Here is a 15,097-nt window from a genome sequence, read left to right as displayed (position 1 = left end):
GGACCAGGCCTACTGCCTGACCACTTGGGGGCTTGTGATATTAAATGGTCAGATTGACCAGCCCTCTGATCTGGGAAATGAGGAGCAGCCTGGATACTCGAGAGGATGTGGGGGTCCCTGCACCTGGGACCTTTGTTCACGGTCCTGGAGCTTTGTCATGATGTCCAAGCAAGGAAGGGCTTGGAGGAAGTTAGGGAGACAGAGGTGAATGCAGGCACCTGGGGCAGAAGGATCAGTGGAAGTTTCTGAGGGATCAGAAAAGTGAAGGAGAGGAGACTCGGTGGGAACACAGGGCAGAGGAGGCGCTGAGCTGTGGGGGGAGAAAGAAGGAGGAAGTAATTTTTAAGGTGATGAGAAAAGGAGATTTCCTGAATTTGTAAGTGTTGAAGCTCAGAGCTTGTTTGCTTGCCTTTCTTTCTCCTTTCTCATTTCTGTCACTTTCTTGTGGACCCGTCGTCTCTGTGGATTTAAAAAGATCATCTCCACATAGATGCCTCCCAGTTTTGTGTCCTTCGCGGGAGCATTGCTGTGGATTCCAGAATCGCATATCTAACTCAGCAGCTCCTCAGGGACACCCACTATGCATACACACATGACCCGATTCGACCTCACGTCCTCATCCTCTGTCCAGCCCCGTTCCTCCCCAGTCTTCCCAGCGTCAGCCTTTAGCCTCACCGTCCTCCTAGTTGCTCAGTCCAGAAACATGGGGTCATCCGTCTTCTTCCCTCACACTCACGCTCCTTGAAAATGGGAAGTGTGATTAATGAATTTATAGATAAATTGAATGCGGTACAGCTATACAATAGACCACTATTCAGCCATGAAAAGAAATGAATTTCTGATACATGCTACCACATGAATGAAAACTGACAATGCTCCGTGAAATAAGTCATTTATTTCATGGGCTTCTGTGCACATGAATCGCCCAGATGGACATGTAACTCTGCAGACTTAACAGGTAGATGAGTCATTTGCAGGAACTGGGGGCAAGCAGGGAGGGAGCGTGACTGCGAATTGACACCACGTTACTCTTGGGGGCGATGCATATCTTCTGGGATGATATAGAGATTATGGCGGCACAATTTGGGAATATGTTCAAAAGCATTGGGTCCTTAAGAGGCTGAATTACATGGTGTGTGAATTATATCCTGAAAAAACTGTTGAGAGGAGGGGGATTTGAAAAGCAGGAGTATTTGGGATGCTTGTGGATGTGCAGCTGTGGAAGGGGGTGGCCATGGCAACTTGGCAGCCCTTGATGGCTTGCAACTGCTATGTGATCTAACTGAGGGTCTAAAGCAAACGAGGTGAGTAAACAGTGTCAAAGGGCAGCTTGAGAAGACAAGGTAGAGAATCATAAGAAAAGGGGCAAAGACCCCGGGTGAGAAAGCCGAAAAGGAAAAGCATGCTTAACGTGTGTCAAGCTGACAGAGGCGAAGAAGATATGTAAGGCTTGTGTGCAATACTGACGGATTTCATGGGCAAAATACCCAGGATTTGGAAGCATCAAAAGAAGATGAAATGAATAAGACAGAGTCGCCGTACCAAGATGAATAGTTGGCATTCAGTCACTCCAAGAAGTAGCATGTGACCAAGAATCCATAGTGCTGAAGACGTTAGCCTGAGAAAATAAATAAAGGCCTTAGGAATTGATGGACAATCCAAGCAATCATTCCCAGATGCCAAAAAAAATTGGGAAAGAGCTACCTGGAAATCTACCGGAAGAGACCCATATTTGTACCCTTTCTAGAGACAGATGATTCAAGAGAATGTAGAAACGATTGAGCAGTATCAGTATTTTTGTCCCATTAACGGAGGCTCTGATTTCAAGAGGAAGACCATCAACAAGATGGGTTGTCATAAGAGCTTTAACAATGGGCTCAGACACAACATGTGTGAGAATGGCACAGGACCGGGCAGTGTTTCATTCAGCTGTACACAAGGTCACTATGAGTCAGAACTGACTCAACAGCATCTTACAAAAGCTCAGTGACTGCCATGGAGTCAGTTCTTACTCATTCAGGGACACTAGAGGACATAGTATGACTGCCCTGTGGGTTTCCAACGCTGTAAAGCTTTACAGGAGCAGAAAGCCTCCTCTTTCTCCCTCTGAGTGGCTAGTGGGCTTGAACTGCTGTCCTAGTGTTTAGTAGACAAACACATAACAACCCACCATGCCAATAAAGCTCCTTGAAGAACAATGTATTTGTTGGCTTGTTGAATGTCTTCTTCGGTGAAATGTGAAGTGTCTGCTCATGTGTTCTGACTATTTTTCAAATTGTATTGTGTTTTTATTGTTGAATTGTTCAAAATTTCTGTAACTGTATAGGCTAGTCCTTCATTAGATATGTTGTTGCCATTTTTTTCCCTAGTCTGTAGGTGCTCTTGTTACTCTTTTGGTAAAGTGTTTTCATGTTTATAAGTGTCTAACTCTTGTATCTGATATATATGCATATTTACATATATATGAAATTTGAAATGTTTCATATATAAATAAATATATATATTTATATATATACATATTCTAAATCATAGAGACACTCTGAGGTAGTGGGGACCCCGGCAATGTGCAGAGAAAAGACTCATCCAAAGTCACAACCCAAATTCCACTTCAACCCTTTGCCTCCTATAGAGGTTGGCTCTGGAACTTCAGATCATTTAATATTCATTTTCAAGAAAAAGCAGAAGTCATTTTTAAAACATTGGCCAAAAAAGCATTAGATGTAGTCATTTCTCTCTTTAGTAAATTTCTAAGAAAGCTACCTGGACAATGGATTTAAAGAGCCCCTCATTTGTACACATTCCAGAAAAAGGTGATGCAACAGATGGCAGAAATTAGGCATTAATATTATTAATATAAGAGCAAGTATAATTTTGCTGATGATCAATCAGCAATGGATGCAGCATCGACAAGGAGCTGCCAGAAATTCTAGTGGGTTCAGTAGAAGACATGGGATGAGAACATCATTGCTGGTATCGTATGGATCGTGGCTGGAAGCAGAGAAGACCAGAAAGATGTGCACTTGTGTTTTTTTAGCCTTTAAATTTTTATTTTATTATTTTTTCATGTTTTTTTAATCGTTTTATTAGAGGCTCATACAACTCTTATCACAATCCACATATACATCAATTTTGTAAAGCACATTTGTACAGTCATTGCCCTCATCATTCTCAAAATATTTGCTCTCCACTTAAGCCTCTGGCATCAGGTCCTCATTTTTTCCCCTACCTCCCTATTCCCCCTACCTCATGAACCCTTGATAATTTATAAATTATTATTTTGTCATATATTACACTGTCCCACGTCTCCATTCACCCACTTTTCTGTTGTCCATCCCCCAGGGAGGAGGTCACATGAAGATCCTTGTAATCAGTTCCCCCTTTCCAAACCACTCACCTACCACCCTCCCGGTATCGCCACTCACAGCACTGGTCCTGAAGGGATCATCCGTCCTGAACTCCCTGTGTTTCCAGTTCCTATCTCTACTAGTGTACATCCTCTTTGTTACATTATCCTTGATCATGCCCAAGGAGGCCTCTCAAACCCTCTTCACCACCAATTTGGATCACTTGTTCTCTTGTCCCTGCGTTTGTTAACACCACTTCCTTTCTCCCCACCTCCTCCTTTCCCATGTCCCCCTGGAGCTGTCGGTCCCGTTGTTTTCTCCTCCAGATTGTTCACCCAGGCTATCTTATTTAGACAAACCTGAGGACATAATAACATGCTCAAAACAAGACAAAGCAAATCTAAGCAACAATATACAACAAAACAGCAACAACAAAGACAAACCAATGACAAAAAAACAAAACAAAGCACAACAAGAAAGAAAAGCTTGTAGTTAGTTCAAGGATCGTGTGTTGGCCTTTAGGAGTGTTTTCCAGTCCAGTCTGTTGGGGCACCACGCCCTGGCCCCAAAGTCCACCTTCAGTATTCCCTGGGGACCTCACCGCTCCAGTCCCTTGCTGTTCAGTTGCACCCCCTTATTGTTTTGCCTCGGTGTGGCAGATCAGGTTGGGTGCAATTCCCACACTGTGTCACCCTAATAGTTTGAGGTTTCACTTCAAGGTCTGTGATCCACCTTGAGTTTATTCTTGTGCATTGAGTGAGATAAGGGTCTTGCTTCAGTTTTCTGCAGGTAAATATAATTTTTTTCCAATACCACATGTTAAAGAAGGCATTTGCTTCCCATTGCATATTTCCTGGGCCCTTATCAAAGATCAGTTGTCTTTGTGCTGATGATTCTATTACTGGGTTTTCAGTTCTTTTCCATTGGTCTGAGTATCTGTCGTTGTACCAATACCAAGTGGTTTTGACATCTGTGGCTGCATAATATTTGCAACAGTCAGGTAAGGCAAGCCCTCCCACTGTGCCCTTCTTCTTGAGGAGTTCTCTGCTAATTCTGGGCTTCTTCCCTCTCCATATGAAGTTGGTAATCAGTTTTCTCCATTTCTTAGAAGAAAGTTGAGGGTAATTGTATCAGGATTGCATTAAACTTATATAGTGCCTGCGATAGTTTATTGTGCCAGCCTGGCCGTTAAACACAAGTAGGATTAACTGAAGGGCAGAGGGATAAATGGCTTGGTGAGCCTCACCTTGGTTGTTCTGTGCCTCAGTTTAGAGGGGTACACTACCTGTGGGATGCCTAGCCTGTGGACTGTGTCACTGTAAGTTGAGGTCCCTTTAAGCCCACACGATTGGAATGTTCATCTCTGGAGTTGGGGACTGACAGTTGATGACAGTTGGTTACCTGCCTTGCTGTTTGCTGCCTGGATATATATAGCCCAGCTCTCTCAACAGAAAGGGACTGGCAACTGGCAGCTCTCAAGCCTTAAAGGACTGCTAGTGTCTCACTGCTTTATAATTTAACTGTTAATTTCTTGTATTATCAATCTGTATATAATTTAATGGTTCGTTTCTTGTATTATATCTCTATCTTTATAAATATATTTATATATAATTACTAGCAATCTGGTTTGTCTCTCTAGGGAACTCTGTCTAACACAGTGCCTTTGGCAGAACTGACATCTTGACTAAATTGAGTCTTCCCATCCATGAGCATGGGATATTCTTCCACTTGTTGAGGTTGCTCTTGGTCTCTTGTAATAGTTTTCTGTATTTTCCCCATATAGACCTTTTGTTCTTTTAGTCAGGTCTATTCCTAGATATTTCAATTTGTGTTTCGTGCTTGTCAACGGTACCACCTTTTTGATCTCCTCTTCTGTGGTCTTATCCAATGCATATAATAGTATGATGGAATTCTGTTTCTTGATCTTGTATCCTGCCACTTTGCCATACTCCTCTATTTCTTCCATTACTCCCCCTTGTGGAACTTTTGGGATATTTCCTATAAAGAATCATATCATCTGTAAATAACGATAGTTTCACCTCTTTCTTTCCCAGACGCATACCTTTGATATCTCTTCTTTCCCTTCTGCTGTGAGCTAAAACCTCCAGCATGATATTAAATAAGAGTGGGGACAAGTGGTATCCTTGTCTGGTCCCCTTTTTCAGTGGGATTGTGTTAGTCTTTTCTCCATTGACTACCACGTTGGCTGTTGTGTTTTCATATATAGATCGTATGGTCTTGAGTAATTTTCCTTTCATTCCTATAATCTCAAGTGTCTTAAACAGGAGTTGGTGTTAGATGTTGTCAAATGCTTTTTCTGCCTCTATCGATATTATCATGTGGTCCTTCTAGTTTTTCATGTCAATGTGATGAATAATACTAATGGCCTTTCTTATGTTGAACCATGGCTGCATCCTTGGTAAGAACCCCACTTGGTCATTGTGAATTATTTATTTTATATACTTTTGTATTCTGTTGGTTGGTATTTTGTTAAAGATTTTTGCATTGATGTTCATTAGGGATATTGGTCTGTAGTTCTCTATTCTTGTTGGATCCTTGCCCAGTTTTGGTATCAGAATTGTACTAGCTTCATAAAATGAGTTTTGGAGTTTGACACCTTTTTCTATGTTCTGGAAGAGTTTGTGTAGGATTGGTGTTAGTTCTTCCCTAAATGCTTGGTAGAATTCTCCAGTGAAGCCATCTGGTCCAGGGGATTTGTTTGTTGCTAATTCCTTGATAACCTTTTCTATTTCTTCTATTGCTATGGGACTGTTGAGATTCTTGACATCCATCAAGAGCAGTCTAGGGAGGGATTGTTTTTCCAAGAGTTTGTCCATGTCTTCCAAATTGTTGAATTCACTGGAGTACAATCCTTCGTAGTACTGTGTAATTATCCTTTTGATTTCATTAGAGTCTGTTGTAATGTCCCCTCTTTCATCCTTTATTCTTGCTATTGAAATTTGTTCCCTCCTTTCTTTGGTTAGGTTTGCGAGCGGTCTGCTGCTTCTGTTTATCCTTTCAAAGAAGCAACTTTTAGCAGCATTAATTTTTCCCATAATTTTCTTATTTTCCTTCTCATGAACATCAGTCCTGTTTTTATTATTTGTTTTCATTTGCTATTAGTAGGAGTGTCCTGCTGACTCTGCTCTACTTGTTGTAAATTTTGTGGCAGCATATCAATCATGAGTCTCTCTTCCTTTCTCAGGTGTGAATGAATTGCTATGAAATTTCCTATGATAACTGCCTTTGCTGTGTCCCATAAGTTTGGGTACATCGTGTGCTCATTCTCTCAGTTTCTAGAAATTTCCTAATTTCATCTCTGATCTGCACCAGTATGCACTCCTTTTGCAGTAGAGAGTTATTCATCCTCCAATTGTTTGCTCTTGTTTTCTTTGTCTTCCTTTTGTTGTTTTCCAGCCTTATGGCACAGAGGTCAGAGAGAGAGGTCTGTATGATATCAATGTGCTTAAGTTTATGTAAATTCGCCTTATGCCCAACACGTAGTCTATCTTTGAATATTTGCCATGCGGGATTGAAAAGAATGTGAATTTTTATGTATTTGGATGAAAAGGTCTGTAAATATCTATCAGATAAAATTATCTCATTGTATTTAGATCTGAAGTCTCCTTGTTGAGTTTGTTTCCCTTTGATGTATGTTTTTCAGAGAGCAGTGTATTGAAGTCATCCACTATAATTGTTGAGGCTGTAGTTTCTTTTTTCATTTTTGGGAGTGTTTGGTTGATGTATTCAGTGGGTATCTCATTCGTGGAATATATGTTTTAAATGCTTAGTGGTTTTTTGTCTGTTGTTCCCTTGAGCATTATATAGTGTCCATCCTTATCTCTTTTTATGGTTTTCACCTTGAGGTCAATTTTATCGAGATTAGTATTGCAAACCCTGCTTTTTTTGAATTGCTGTTTGCCTGGTATACCTTTCGGCAGCCTAAGATTCTCAGCCTATTTTTGTCTGTAGTCTTGAGATGAGTCTCCTTTAGGTAGAAGATTGATGGATTGTGTTTCCTAAGCCATTCTGCTAGTCTCAGTCATTTAATGCCTGAGTTCAGACCATTGATATTCATGGTTATTATCTCCATCTGTGGACTCTGTGATGTCATCTTATACCTTCTGTGTTGGGTGTTTTCTTACCTTCATTTCTTATTAGTGTGTTGTGCATGTGTGTGTGAGTGGATCATTTTTGACTTATTTCCATCCTTAAGCCAATGCTAACTTGGGGTCTGTTTTCTCTTTGTTGCCCTCTGAGTGAGGTTGTTCTATGTGGTGGTCTCTTATTTATGCTTGGTGAGTGTTGTTCTTCTGCCCTTCTGTGTCAGCAAGGATCTTTCGTAGGGCTGGGTTTCTTCTAACATATTCTTTGAGATTTTTCCTTCTCTGGAAAGACTCTTACTTCTCAATCTATCCTGATTGATAATTTGGCTGGGTAGAGTATTCTTGGGTTGACATTGTTTTCCTTCAATTTTTGGAATATGTTACTTCACTCTCTCCTCTTCTTCATAGTTTCTGCTGATAGGTCTGAGCATATTCTTATTTGGGAACCTTTATATGTTATTGCTTGTTTTTCCCTAGCTGCTCGCATGAATTTCTCCTTTTCCTCAAAGTTGGATAGTTTAACTATGATGTTCCTTGGTGACTTCTTCTTGGGATTCAGTCTAGTTGGTGTTCTTTCATCCTCCTGAATGGTTGCCTGGTTTTCAATCGTTAACCTGGGGGAAGATTTTCTCCAAGAATTCTCTCACTATTGTTGCAGTTGACTTCTTTGTTTTGTCTTCCTCTGGTAATCCAATTATTCTAATGTTGGTGCTCTTCATAAATGAGCCATAGCTCTTAGGTTTCCTTTTGCTTCTGTGATGATCTTATTAGATTTTTGTTCATGTTTGTTAAAGTGTGCTTGGCTGTCCTCCAAGTTACTGGTGTGGTTCACTGCTTCCTCCAGTCAATTCTAGAGATCTGTGTTTTGCTACTGGTTTTTGTTATCTCCTTCCTAACATCCGGTATTTCCCTTTGGTGTATGGGCTTTATCTCCTCTATCATTTCATCCTTTTTCTGTATTGTTTCTCTCATATCCTGTGTGACTCCAAGCAGCATTCTGAAAATTTTTTTCTGTGGCAGCTCAATGTCTGCTTCTTCTATGCATGTCGTGATGTTCAGGACATCTTCTGCCATTGCCTTTTGTTTCTCCTGATTTTTCGTTGAGGTCATTGGGGCTGATGGCTGTTTGCGTTTCGTTGTTTTAAAGGAGCCATATGACAATTTCCATGGAGTTGAAGAGCACTGGCTCTCTCTCTGGGTACTTGTAGGAATGCTCTTTCAAGCTGCCTACAGCTAATTTTCACTATGGAATTAACCTATCACTTAATCCTCCTGTGACTTCCCTCTTAGGGGAGTGCCCAGAAGCCTGGTGGTTTGCCTGCTTTGGTGTTGAGAGGTTGGGCAGAGGTACCTGAAACAGCTTGCAATGTTGAGTGTTGGTTGAGCTGTCTGATGTCCCAGGTACACAGGCAGGAATCCCTGGCAAGAGTTGGGCAGAGTATCCCCTGGAGGGAAAGCAAAGTTTTCCCCAGGCCCGGGCTATTTACAGAGGGTGGAGCTCACCTAGCTGGGTGTCGTGCAGGTGTAAGTGCCCTTGGCTAAGGGGAATGGTCTGGAGGTTAGCAGTGGACTGTGAGAGAACAGAAAAGAGAAAAAGAGGAGAGAAACATTAAAAAATAAGACGCCTAGACTGAGTGGGGATATAGAGAAGAGAGGGAAACAAAAGGAACAATGTAGCTGTGTCCCGATCCTGGCCCATGTTACTTCAAGGGTTTAGTCCCTGCCCCGAGGCGGTGGTAGCAAGCAGAGGCTGAGCCAAAACTAGCCCCCGTGCAGCCCTCCAAGACCTCCTGATAGAGAGGAGAGATGGAAACAAAAGCAATGATGTAGCTGAATCCCAATCCCTGCCGGTGGAGCTGTGAGGGTTTAGTCTCCGCCCTGAAGTGGCGGTGGTAAACGGTGGCTGTGTTGACACCAAGCCCCCCTACAGGTCCAAATGGCCCTGGCTCTGGCAGAGACAGTGGCGGGGCGAAGGTCAAGGCCCAGCTGGCTTCCACTGAGGCAAGCCAAAAGCCCCTAGCCCCTTAAAACCCCGTGAGAGTGTATCTACTTATCTTTATGATGCTCCTACAACGTTCCAGCTGTGTTAAAGTTCCCTCTTAGCCATTCTCCTAGGCTGAATTCTGCAGAGTCCCTCTGGTATGTGTCACTCCGTTAGCATCTTCCTGGATGTCGCACTTGTGTTTATTGGCTATGCAAAGGCATTCAACTGTGTGGAGCATAAGAAACTCTAGATACCATTGAGAAGAACTGGAATTCCAGGGTACTTCTCTGTGGTCACATGGAAACTATGCATGTGTTAGAGCAGTTGCAGGAACAACACAAGAGAATACTATGTGGTTTAAAATCAGAAAAGGTGTGAGTCAGAATTGTATATTTTCACTATGCTTATTCAATCTGCATATGGAACAAAAGATCAGAGAAACTGGATTACACGAACAAGAACTTGATGTCAGGATTGGAAGAAGGCTCGTTGACAACCATTGATGTGCAGAAGACACAACCTTGCTTGCTGAATGTGAGTTCAATCAAGTCACACACTTGACGGGGTGGGGGTACATCAGAGCAATCAATCAGGTCACTCAACTGATGGTGCGCCCTTGTGAGTGTGGCCTTCTGATCAGGATGCTCCTGGGAGAGAGAAGGGCCCTTGTCCTCTGGCCTCCCTCTGCTCCCTGCTTGCTGGCCATCTTGAGAGCTGCTGGACTCCTGCCATGTCCCCACCGACCTTGAACCACACCCTCCGGCCTGTGATCTTCCTGCACTCTTCCTCTTTGTATGTGGCTGTGTGAATCTTAAGAAGGACCAACAGGCTAGTATTGGACTTATGGACTTGAGTTGAAATGGGCTAGGCTGTTTTGTCGCTATATCATTACTTCCTGAGATAAAGGTCTTTCTTATATGTATGTGAGTGCTATTGGATTTGTTTATCTAGTCACCTCGGACCAACACAATGGTGAGACTGTCTGATATACTGTGGGCATGTTATCAGTAGGGACCAGTCCCTGGAGACAGACAGCATGTTTGGGAATGTGAGGAGGGGGTGGCAAAATCCCACAAGTAAATGCATTGACACAGTGGATACACAAATGAGCCCAAGTTCAGGAACAGTTGTGACATAGAGGGACATGGGTTTGTGTTTTCCAGGCTCCTGTGCCGTATGGGGTCCAAGTACAGTGAGTGCCCTGGAGGGAGGCTCATTGTCTGTGCAGTGTCGTTATGATGAAATGTTGAAGACCAACAAGAAGTGGTGGTGTCGAGGGGCAGTTTGGAGTAGCTGCCGACTCTTCGTTGAAACCAGTGGTTCAGAGCAGGAGGTGAAGAAGGACCGAGTGTCCATCAAGGACAACCATAAAACCTTCACATTCACGGTGACCATGGAGAAGCTCAGGAAAGCTGATGCAGGTGTTTACTGGTGTGGGATTGACAGAACGGAAACTGATGTTGCAGTCTGGATGACAGTCTCAGTTGGCCCAGGTAAGAGTGAGTGCCTGTGAGGATGTGTCTTTCCAGGCCTGCTCAGTTCTGGTCCCTGAGGACTCTCTTCAGTGACTGAACTGTGGCCAGACCAGAGAGTGGCTGAGACCTGGAGTGTCACTGAACCCCACTCTTGGGGATTTGGGGAGGGGTCCCTGGGCTGATTGCAGTGTGGAACAAAGTTTTATGGGCTCATCGTGTCTGTGCAGCTTGGTCTCTTGCCCACAGAGTTCAGTCACACAGGTGATGTTGAATAAGACACATGGGAGAGGACCTCATCTGACGCACTCTCCCCTCTCAGACCCGACCCCAGTGTCCAGCCCTGTGACCTTCAGAATGACCACTGGACCTCCCATGTTCATGCCAGCGACCAGCAGGCCCAGAACAACTAGCAAGGAGACTCCGGATCCCGGATCACACTCACGGTAAGAGTCCATCATCTAGGACTTTACCACCAGGATGGCCTCACTAAGGGCAGAGCAGAATTCCTTCTCTGTCCTCCCTCACTTAATTACAAACCCCATACTGGAGTTTAGGTGCTACTGGTCCAGGGGCTCCCCAGGCATTGGGGAACAGTGGCAAAGATGCAGGTCCCACTGGGATTTGTCCATTCCTCGTACACCCCTCCCGCAGTCAGGCCCTTTGTCATGTCTCAAGTGCAAAGTGAGGGGTCTGGGAGAGCAGTCCTTCAAGTGAGGCTAAACTGTCCTTGAACTCTGACAGTGTTTGTCTTCATGTGGATTATTGTGGACACAGAACACTAGCTCATGGGCAGGGCAAAGCACATGCTCAGGGTCATCTCCTGGGGATGCAACTCACTGTCTGTCCCTGTGTCCCTCCAGGCCTCTGCTCAGCAGCGTGCACTTCCTGCTCCTGGTCTTCCTGAAGGTGCCCTTGTTCCTGATTTTGCTCAGTGCTGTCTTGTGGGTGAACAGACCTCAGAGGGTCCCTGGGACAGTGATGTCCCATCCCAACCAGGAGAGCCTCTAGAGCTGCCGCTCAGGATGCTCGGACCACAGGTGCCAGCGCTTATCTGGACTCAGAATGATCCTGTCAACAGTAACCCCTGTGTCACCGTCTGTGTTTACATTAAAGCATCCTGTTTGTTCATTTCTTAACTTTTTTACTTTCACGTGAGCCTCACACAAAAGCTAACAATAAAATATATCTTCTCTGCACAGAATGTGCCCCTTGAAAATGAGTACAGCACTTCCAAAGGAAAACACCACCTCATTAGTGCTTTGGGAGGAGCTCTGGGGGTGTGGTGTTTATGAGTTGGGCTGTGATCCGCATGGTGGGCAGTTCAAATCTTCCAGCAGCTCCATTGGAGAGACACTGGTCTGTCTCCTCTCTTAAGCAGCCATAGGCTCTGAGAGTTGCATGGTCTCTATCAGTCAGGACGGACTTGATGGTAGCAAGTCTCCTTTTTGGAATGCCTTAGAGGCCTGAGCTATTCCCCATGGTGTCTACGATTCTTCCACAAGGTGGTGTGGCCTGTGCCATTCACTGATTTTGCATGTGAGTCAGGCCCATGGCTTCCTCTTGGTTGCTCCTGCCCATTATCCCACATAGCAGAGCACTAGCAAGAATATTCTGCCATGGGCTGGGTATGGTCCATGGATGCTGAAACTTAGGACAAAGCAGTGATATATAAGGATCATTTGCTGGCGCTGCTCCACACTCAGTTGCAGGCTGAAGAAGCAGGAAGGAGCAGTGGAAAGCAGGAGATCACAGGCCAATGGTTGTACAGTCCAGTGGCTCCCATGTTGACAGGAACATGGCAGGATGCTGACAGCTCTCACAGTTGGGCCCCATGTGGGTCCCCACTCCTAGAGCCAGACATAGAACCAATCAGGAAGGTGAAGAGGGAGAAGGGAGGGAGACCAGTTCTCCAAGGCATCTCTTATAAAAGACCATGCTGCCAAGGGGGTATCGTCAGACTGTGACTTGATTGACAGGCTGCACTGCACTCCTCCCTTCACACAGGTGCATCAAGTTGACATAAAATCTATCCATCACAGTCAGTGTCCAAGCATACCTCGTTCTTCTGTTTCCAGCACAACTGACTAGTCTGCCTTGACCACGGGGTTTCTGCAACGAGAAAGCTGTAACTTGCTGAATGGTTGCTCACAGCTGGTCAATGACCCAGTGATGGTTCATAGGAGCCACTCAGTCACATCAGGACACATCTCATATCTGCCACGCCTTCGACACAGCCCCAAGTGTTGAGAACCCAGGTCAACCTCTCCCCTGAACCAGCACCAGGGCGACCGAGGTGCTAATTTTTCTTTGAAGAATGACTTGGGAGAGAGAGAGAGAAAGATTGACCAGAGGATCTTTTTGGTGGCTTGGGTGAGTGGCTTGGGAACTGGGTTGTATTTTTATATGTACGTGTGTGAGTGTGTGCGTGTGTGCATGCTTCTTTTTGTGGATCTCTCTTTGAGTTCTCACTGATCTGGTTCCTGATCCCTGGAGTCAACGCGACATATTTTCATCACTACAGCTTCTTAAAGAGCTTGATATATTACCCAAAGTGTTCTTTTATATCAAGTATGTCTTTGGAAATGGTGGACTTTCCTTCTTTGAAAGTTAAACTCAGTCAGTCGTTTTTTTTTTCAATAAAGAAGAAAAAACAACCCTTGAGATGTTTAATGCAGATATACCAAGTCCATCTTTATTATAATCAGTTATCCTATGAATGAACATAGCATAGAAGAAAAACATGTATTGCAACCAGCATCGTGCCGCATACGCCCACCAGTTTGTCCTGCTGCTGTGACTTGGTGTTGCTGTGCTGCTGACATTGATGTCACTGGTATTTCACACTCCAACAGGGGACCCCAGAGCCTACCAGTCTCAGCAGAGCTGTTAGACAAGCCGTTCTCGGTCTTTGTGCCGAAAGACCCTTTTACAGGGGTCGCCTGATTCCTCACAAGAGCAAAATGACAATGATGAAGCAGCAAGGAAAATACTTTGATGGTTGAGAGTGTCACCACAACATGAGGAACTGTACGAAAGGGTCGCGGCATCAGGAAGGCTGAGAACCCCTGCTCTAAACTAAGAGCGGGCTACAAAGAAGGACCAAACTATCCCCCTTTGAGCTACTCAACACCCAAAGCTTTATGGATACCGTGGAAATGTCCTCAGGTGTCCTGAGCATCTTGTGCGTATAGGGAAGCATGGTCAGATATAGAGAGCACTGAAGGAGGAGGATGCTTGGATCACTGAAAACATGACGGAGGAGGAGCTGCCTCTTCAAAGTGGACTCAAGCACAATGATGTCAGCAGAGGGACGCTTTCCCAGCCTGCCTTTGCTGATGAGCCACGACTCACCACACTCAACCTCAGTGACCACTCAGAATGTGGAATGCGTGCAGTGTGGATCCAGGACAATGGGAAGTGATCAATTATGAACTGGAATGCATAGAGCGAGGTGGGTCTCCTGGGTGTTCCTGAGCTGAGATGGATTGGTACAGACTGTCTGGGATCAGATGATCATCTGGTTACTGTTTGTGGAAGGAAACAGTGAAGAATGATGGGCTCGCATCATTTTCAAAAGAACGTTTCCAGCTGTGTCTTGCAGTGGACTGCTGTCTGTGGATGCACAATAGCTACACATGCACACAGACATCCAGACAACGCCTCACTCTTCATGTTCATCCTCCAACCACTTAAGGCTACTCCGTGTCTGTCTGTCTTACTGTGGTTTCTGTGCTGCTGGAAGCGATGTCAGTGGGGTTGCAGTGACACTAGTGTCCCCCACGGAGACCATGTCTCAGCGGAGCCTCCAGACTAAGGACAGAGGACAAGGAAGGACCTGACTCCCGTGCTCAGGAAGCAGCAGGGAGGAGGTGAAGGAGGAGCTGCAGTGGTAAGTTTGTTGCACAAGACGTCTTCGGAGGATAGAAAAGCAAGGAGGTGACTTTAGCACTAAGGTGTGCCTGTCCCACGCCATGGTATGTTCTATGGCCTCACATGCATGTGACGGCTGCACATGGAATAAAGGAGGCTGAGGAAGAATCGAGGCATTGAGCGGTGGTGCTGGGGACGAGTATTGAGGGTAAAGTTGACTAAGGCACATGTTGTTAGGTTAGAACATCATCGCATATCAGCTAATCTCCCTTTTAACCCATTCTAAAGGTCTCAGTAATTATTGTTGTCTGCTTTCTC

This window comes from Tenrec ecaudatus, chromosome 10 (assembly GCF_050624435.1).
Source record: "Tenrec ecaudatus isolate mTenEca1 chromosome 10, mTenEca1.hap1, whole genome shotgun sequence".
Taxonomy (NCBI): Eukaryota; Metazoa; Chordata; class Mammalia; order Afrosoricida; family Tenrecidae; genus Tenrec; species Tenrec ecaudatus.
The sequence above is the reverse complement of the archived record's forward strand: the minus strand, read 5'-3'. Positions refer to the sequence as shown.